Source organism: Drosophila montana, unplaced genomic scaffold, assembly GCF_035044405.1.
Source record: "Drosophila montana isolate Dmon_TW-CO22-7 unplaced genomic scaffold, ASM3504440v1 contig_2954_1, whole genome shotgun sequence".
In the NCBI taxonomy this organism is placed as follows: domain Eukaryota; kingdom Metazoa; phylum Arthropoda; class Insecta; order Diptera; family Drosophilidae; genus Drosophila; species Drosophila montana.
Window position 1 is genome coordinate 472,783 of NW_026997829.1, and position 8,609 is coordinate 481,391.

Genomic DNA, 8,609 nt, shown 5'->3' on the forward strand with positions numbered 1-8,609 from the left:
TATTTTAATTTTGATAAAGGAAGCCATCCTTTTATTCATCATTTTAATTTATTATTTTTTTTTTGTTGCCTAATTTTTAAATGTAACCAATCCACTTTCACTCCCTTCTCCCTTACCTTTACAATTATTCTATGTATACATACTTAGTTGATATTTGGAAAAATTCTTTAAGCCGATAAGTCTGTTTGGTTTGGACAATGCTCGACCCACTGTTCTGATTAAAGCGCTCGCGCGGCTGCCCCGGCGCTTTTCCCTGTGCCCCGGTCTCCCCTTGAGGTTTTTTGTTTTTTTTATTTATTTTTTGGCCCGTTCGCTGCGTGTTGTCCACGCATTCGTCGTCGTCGGGCCCGTCGGCTGTTTAGCTGCGCATTTTATTTAACATATCATTTAAAATTCATGTAAAACACATGTAGCTGTAGCTGTGGCTGAAGCTGTAGCTGTAGAGCGTGGAGCGTGGAGCGTGGAGCATAGAGCGGGCCTGCCCTGCTTTGCATACCGTGGGCATAAAGTACATGGGGCACAGCTACAGACAACAACAAATGCATTCGCATAGACATCACACCCAAGCGCCAGGAGCGAGCCACATCCACATAGGTCCGGCCACAAATATCCGTCCATCTGGCCGGATCGCATTCATAAGCAGGCTAAGACTCGGGTCCCCGTCTCTGTGTATCTGTGTATCTATGTATCTGTGCGCATATCTCTCAAGCTTGGAACTTTCGGTTTGGGCTCTATAAAAGTCGGGTCTGGATGAAGATGTCGATGTCTCTCTGTCGCTGTCGCTGACGCTGCTGTTGTTGTTGCTCTTGTTGTTGTCGCTTGTTGCATGTTGCATTTAATTTGTAAACAAAGTCTTTAGTTTATGACTGGCGCGTTATTTTAGCATATGCACATCTAGGCCCGTACACTGTCCCCCTTGGCCCATGGCCAGTTGGGCATTTTGTATGAAATTTGTAAACAATTCCGTGCCAGTTGCCAGTTGGCAGTCGCCTTGTTGGCATTTGGAACGCATTCACCCGCGATTTACATATTTGCCCCCAACCATCTCCGATCCAGCGGCATGGATATTGTTGCCACTGGCATTTCATCAATGTGTATGGAGCGCTGAAGGCTGCAGGCTGCAGGCTGCGCTCAGGCCTGACCTTTTGCCTCTCTCCAAAGCCTGGCAGCCATAACAAATCACCAATGACTTGGCCCGACACTAAATGCAATTTATAACACTCTTCGCTGTTCTTGTTGCTGTTGTTGGCCAGATTGTCAAACAACTTGACTTAAAGGCAAGTTAACGAGCGCTTGCTGCCCGCCTCATCATCATCATCATCATTATCATCATCATTATCATCAGCATCAGCAGCATCATCATTATCATCACCATAGTCATTGCAATGAACGACAACTTCATCTCGTGGCAGCCGCGCTGTCATCAGCATCAACACACGGCGCCCCGAAAAAGCCATCAAAAACGTTGGCTAGCACGTAAAATGCAACAAGAACTGTTATATCGCTCAAAACCAAGACAACGAAATGCGAATACTCTTGACATAACTCAACCAACGAACGGTTTAATTAATATCCTTGAGCCTTATCAACAATCATTATGCTTTCTGAAACAAGCGTGGACTACAACCAAATTTGCATTATATATTTTAAAATATATTCTAACTTGTATTCATGCTATAATATTATAAGTATACCATCCATTAATCAAATAATTAGTCATCATTTTTTGTATAAAAATGTATTACATCTCTTAAGAGTGCGTTAAAATGTTGACATATACCTTTTTAGTGTTAGCAACAGCAGCAACATTGGCTTTTAACACACTCAGTGTTGCACAAAACCGCTACACTAAATCATAATATATATTTATATTATATATTTATGTACTTTACTGATTTAGCAGTTATTAGTAAGAGGTAATCTTATAAGGAGAAAGCAAAATACAATAGCAATAGGCTAAGCAGATTTTACAACACTAGCTGCCAGAAACACTAGCTAAACAACACTTCACAGCACTACTCAAAAGCTGGACACGCAGAAAAGCTAACAATTGGCCGTCAGTTGACAGAATTTTGACTGCGTTTTAATTAAATTTGTGCCAAGTTCAAGAACGAAATCGGACTTAATTTTAGGCCGTATTTCACATTTAACAGATTGATGACTGAATCATTGCACCCCTTTTGATGCATAGGGCATTGCATTGCCTGCCCACGCCCACGCCCACGTCCACGCCCATGCCTGACGCCAAACGCCCCTCGTCCTGGCAATGCACTTGTCAGTTGAGTTTTTATGAACGCGCGGGCTTTAAAATAAAACTACAGCGCCAGGCAGCACATGAATAATGCAAATGCCAAGTAGAAGACGCGAACAGCGAACCGCGCTTAACCAAAAAACCCTTCCTTCAAAAAAAAAAAAAAAATGGAGCTTAATGCGCCATAACTCACCCACACAGACAGAGGGATATATGTTTGTAAAGTCTGCCCTATATGGAGTTGGGGGAGCTCATGCATCGGCTCTAATATGACCAGCCGTCACTCATTAAGCCGCCGTTGTCTGTCGTCCGTTCGTTGATTGTTATAAATCCTTAAAATATATACACAAATATTTATGTAAATGTCGTATATATATACATATATACATATATGTTGTGTATATGTGTATGTTTGTGTTGCCGGCGGTTATCGGAGCGCCCGGAAATTGCGATTTTTCATTTTCAGTTTTTCGGGGCGCACATCAAATTTTGTCAAATTTCGCTGGCGTTTCTATTGTTGTTGTTCTTGTTGTTGTTGTTGTTGTTGTTGTTGTTGTTATTTAGCAAAATAATTAACACGAGCCCGGGCAGACATCGTTGGCAGCAGGCCCATCATCAGAGGTCCTGCCACGTCTCGTGTCTGCCTTAAGGCAGCTTATGCCCCTCTCTCCCCTCTGTCTTGTGCATGTCTCTGTCTGTCTAAGCAGCCGCATTATATGCAACATTTTGTCGCCTTGTGATTATTTTTGGGCATTATTTGATGCCGGGACCGACAACTGCTGAAAAATGCAACTCATTTTGCCTGATTGCTGCTCAACTTGGCTGCCAGTCGGAGCACTTGCCGGAATCCCCTCGCCAACGGCTTGTGGCTTCGGGTGCTGCAGCTGCTCATCATTTGTCTTATAGAGGTCTTGGCATATGTGCACGTAATATTTTAGTGTCGCTTACTTAGTCCAGGACCTGTTTCCTGTTCCTGTTCCTTTTCCTTTTGCCGTGCTTGCGCCTGTGCCTGCGCCTGTGCCTTTGCCTGTGGCTGTGGCTCTTGCGGATGCTGTCCCAGCCCGGCAGTTATTTCTTTGATATGCATTTAATTTTTAATGGCCGCCTGAAAGTAGGCAACGGTTTTTTGCCTTTACGACTGCCTGCCACTTGGGCTAATTAAACTGGCTAAGAGACAGACAGAAAAGCTATCGCTCCAAGTGCTTGAGGCGGATTGCTCAGCCTCACAAGGCCCAAGATGCAGCAGTAGTAAGTTACAACAACAACATCAACAACAACATCAACAACAACAACAACAAAAACAACAATACATGAATTTATAGCAATTAGCTGATTAGCCTGATTAAGTTCAGACATATTGGAATTTCGAACTACTGAAACAAGGGCTTGCATCGAACATAAGTTGATATATACAAATATATAATCATGCCCAATCCTGTGGAATATAATAATCAGATACTTTTAGTTATTTTCTCGAGCAGACAATATGCTTTGCACCCATATTAGATAAGCTATGTTTGTACATTTCCTCATTTATTGCATATTTACGGGGTTTATAAAAAGGCAAATTAATTTTTGAGATCAGAAATTCAAATTCTTGTCAACAGAAATTTCTAATAATTGCTTGTGTTTAAAAAAAAGCCAAATGACAACAGCAAAATTCCCTAAAACAAACGAAACGCAATGGGAAAGTGTGGTATATATTATTTTAATATATCTATAGCTAACTGGTATTGCCCGGACTTGCCCAGTCCTAGTTTTTGCTTCAAATTTAAACCTCCCTCGTCTAAAGTTATGGCTTACATTGATATTTGAAAATGTCTTTGAACTACATCGCATATCGAAACAAAAGTTGGAACTATCGTGTTCCGCGCACTTTAGTCTCGAGATGAGAATCTCGATGCTGAAAAATGATCTTTCGAATAAACCAAATCAAATAAATTAAAGACCAATTTAAATATACATATTGTATTTTATTAAAAAATATAAAATATAATCATAGATACGTAATATCAATAAAACAATCATATTACAGATCATAGACGTTGCCCCAGCTCAGCCTAGCTTGTGCCGCAGTATCCAGCACTACGTCCTTGCCCCCCTTCTGGCCTTTACGATGTGGCCCCTCGGAGCTGCAAATTGGAAGGAACATGTGAAAAACCTATAAGGAGATGAGCCCAGTCAGCGAACTTACCGTCAATTCAACCAGGAGTGCATCCATGTTCATTGGAACCCCCAGAACAAAAGATCTCAATGTCATGGGCTCGGTGGTTTGCTAACCAGGGACCGTTGGCCATCGCGAGATTATCTCGTTTTAAGGCGACATAACTTCGCCACGTGGACTGTGAATTCATTCGATATATTTTGTTATAGTATTCTATTATGCCATCCATCCCTCTGGGCCAAATAATATCTTATTTTGTAATAATTTACCTTTTTAAAGTCGTAGGGATCCCTATTATTAATCTGCATTCAAACATTTTAAAAATCGATGTGTTGAAAAAAGTGATTGACCAAAAACCGATTCGTTTTAAAAGTCAAACTTTTTTGATATTTTTTTGGAATATCTCGGCCAAATAATGTCCGATTTGGGAATTTTATACCATTTTGGACTCGTAAGGATCAGTACTATCGATTGGTATCAAAAAAATGAAAATCTAAATTTTGACCAAAATCAACAAAATGGCAAGGGGTTACATCACGTTTTTTCTCAAATTCGGGGTCGGTTCGAAAATCGAAACTTTTTTGATGATTTTTATTGAATATCTCGGGTAAAAACTGTCAGATTTCGAAATGTTATACCTTTTTGAATTCGTAGGAATATCTACTATCAATCTGCATTCAAACATTTTAAAAATCGATGGGTTGAAAACAGTGGTTGACCAAAAACCGATTCGTTTGTTAAGTCAACCTTTTTTGATGATTTTTTGGAATATCTCGGCCAATTAATGTCCGATTCGGGAATTTTATACCATTTTGGACTCGTAAGGATCAGTACTATCGATTGGCATCAAAAAAATGAAAATCTAAATTTTGACCAAAATCAACAAAATGGCAAGGGGTTACATCACGTTTTTTCTCAAATTTTTATTGAATATCTCGGGTAAATACTGTCAGATTTCGAAATGTTATACCTTTTTGAATTCGTAGCAATCCCTACTATCAATTGGCATTCAAAAAGTTTAAAAATCGATGGGTTGAAAAAAGTGGTTGACCAAAAACCGATTCGTTTGTTATGTCAACCTTTTTTGATGATTTTTTGGAATATCTCGGCCAAATAATGTCCGATTTGGGAATTTTATACCATTTTGGACTCGTAAGGATCAGTACTATCGATTGGCATCAAAAAAATGAAAATCTAAATTTTGACCAAAATCAACAAAATGGCAAGGGGTTACATCACGTTTTTTCTCAAATTCGGGGTCGGTTCGAAAATCGAAACTTTTTTGATGATTTTTATTGAATATCTCGGGTAAATACTGTCAGATTTCGAAATGTTATACCTTTTTGAATTCGTAGCAATCCCTACTATCAATTGGCATTCAAAAAGTTTAAATATCGATGGGTTGAAAAAAGTGGTTGACCAAAAACCGATTCGTTTGTTAAGTCAACCTTTTTTGATGATTTTTTGGAATATCTCGGCCAATTAATGTCCGATTCGGGAATTGTATACCATTTTGGACTCGTAAGGATCAGTACTATCGATTGGCATCAAAAAAAATGAAAATCTAAATTTTGACCAAAATCAACAAAATGGCAAGGGGTTACATCACGTTTTTTCTCAAATTCGGGGTCGGTTCGAAAATCGAAACTTTTTTGATGATTTTCATTGAATATCTCGGGTAAATACTGTCAGATTTCGAAATGCTATACCTCTTTGAATTCTTAGGGTTCCCTACTATCAATCTGCATTCAAACATTTCAGAAATCGATGGGTTGAAAAAAATGGTTGACCAACAACCGATTCGTTTGTTAAGTCAACCTCTTTTGATAATTTTTTGGAATATCTCGGCAAAATAATGTCCGATTTCGGGAATTTTATACCATTTTGGACTCGTAAGGATCAGTACTATCGATTGGCATCAAAAAAATGAAAATCTAAATTTTGACCAAAATCAACAAAATGGCAAGGGGTTACATCACGTTTTTTCTCAAATTCGGGGTCGGTTCGAAAATCGAAACTTTTTTGATGATTTTTATTGAATATCTCGGGTAAAAACTGTCAGATTTCGAAATGTTATACCTCTTTGAATTCGTAGGAATCTCTACTATCAATTGGCATTCAAAAAGTTTAAAAATCGATGGGTTGAAAAAAGTGGTTGACCAAAAACCGATTCGTTTGTTAAGTCAACCTTTTTTGATGATTTTTTGGAATATCTCGGCCAAATAATGTTCGATTCGGGAATTTTATACCATTTTGGACTCGTAAGGATCAGTACTATCGATTGGCATCAAAAAAATGAAAATCTAAATTTTGACCAAAATCAACAAAATGGCAAGGGGTTACATCACGTTTTTTCTCAAATTCGGGGTCGGTTCGAAAATCGAAACTTTTTTGATGATTTTTATTGAATATCTCGGGTAAAAACTGTCAGATTTCGAAATGTTATACCTCTTTGAATTCGTAGGAATCTCTACTATCAATTGGCATTCAAAAAGTTTAAAAATCGATGGGTTGAAAAAAGTGGTTGACCAAAAACCGATTCGTTTGTTAAGTCAACCTTTTTTGATGATTTTTTGGAATATCTCGGCCAAATAATGTCCGATTTGGGAATTTTATACCATTTTGGACTCGTAAGGATCAGTACTATCGATTGGCATCAAAAAAATGAAAATCTAAATTTTGACCAAAATCAACAAAATGGCAAGGGGTTACATCACGTTTTTTCTCAAATTCGGGGTCGGTTCGGAAATCGAAACTTTTTTGATGATTTTTATTGAATATCTCGGGTAAAAACTGTCAGATTTCTCTACTATCAATTGGCATTCAAAAAGTTTAAAAATCGATGGGTTGAAAAAAGTGGTTGACCAAAAACCGATTCGTTTGTTAAGTCAACCTTTTTTGATGATTTTTTGCAATATCTCGGCCAAATAATGTCCGATTTGGGAATTTTATACCATTTTGGACTCGTAAGGATCGGTACTATCGATTGGCATCAAAAAAATGAAAATCTAAATTTTGACCAAAATCAACAAAATGGCAAGGGGTTACATCACGTTTTTTCTCAAATTTTTATTGAATATCTCGGGTAAATACTGTCAGATTTCGAAATGTTATACCTTTTTGAATTCGTAGCAATTCCTACTATCAATTGGCATTCAAAAAGTTTAAAAATCGATGGGTTGAAAAAAGTGGTTGACCAAAAACCGATTCGTTTGTTAAGTCAACCTTTTTTGATGATTTTTTGCAATATCTCGGCCAAATAATGTCCGATTTGGGAATTTTATACCATTTTGGACTCGTAAGGATCAGTACTATCGATTGGCATCAAAAAAATGAAAATCTAAATTTTGACCAAAATCAACAAAATGGCAAGGGGTTACATCACGTTTTTTCTCAAATTCGGGGTCGGTTCGAAAATCGAAACTTTTTTGATGATTTTTATTGAATATCTCGGGTAAAAACTGTCAGATTTCGAAATGTTATACCTTTTTAAATTCGTAGGAATCTCTACTATCAATTGGCATTCAAAAAGTTTAAAAATCGATGGGTTGAAAAAAGTGGTTGACCAAAAACCGATTCGTTTGTTAAGTCAACCTTTTTTGATGATTTTTTGGAATATCTCGGCCAAATAATGTCCGATTTGGGAATTTTATACCATTTTGGACTCGTAAGGATCAGTACTATCGATTGGCATCAAAAAAATGAAAATCTAAATTTTGACCAAAATCAACAAAATGGCAAGGGGTTACATCACGTTTTTTCTCAAATTCGGGGTCGGTTCGAAAATCGAAACTTTTTTGATGATTTTTATTGAATATCTCGGGTAAAAACTGTCAGATTTCGAAATGTTATACCTTTTTAAATTCGTAGGAATCTCTACTATCAATTGGCATTCAAAAAGTTTAAAAATCGATGGGTTGAAAAAAGTGGTTGACCAAAAACCGATTCGTTTGTTAAGTCAACCTTTTTTGATGATTTTTTGGAATATCTCGGCCAAATAATGTCCGATTTGGGAATTTTATACCATTTTGGACTCGTAAGGATCAGTACTATCGATTGGCATCAAAAAAATGAAAATCTAAATTTTGACCAAAATCAACAAAATGGCAAGGGGTTACATCACGTTTTTTCTCAAATTCGGGGTGTCAAATCGAAACTTTTTTGATGATTTTTATTGAATATCTCGGGTAAATA

The 8,609-nt window shown here is 37.6% G+C and overlaps 1 long non-coding RNA gene across 1 annotated transcript in view; it reads left to right on the forward strand.

Annotated features, from left to right (window-relative positions):
- LOC135430134 (uncharacterized) overlaps positions 1 to 4,679 on the forward strand; it is a 76,592-nt gene extending 71,913 nt beyond the window's left edge. Inside the window, exon 4 of the long non-coding RNA XR_010436570.1 lies at positions 4,287 to 4,679. This is a non-coding gene — a long non-coding RNA (uncharacterized LOC135430134). The remainder of the gene's footprint in view (positions 1 to 4,286) is intronic.
- The last annotated feature ends 3,930 nt before the right edge of the window (positions 4,680 to 8,609 follow it).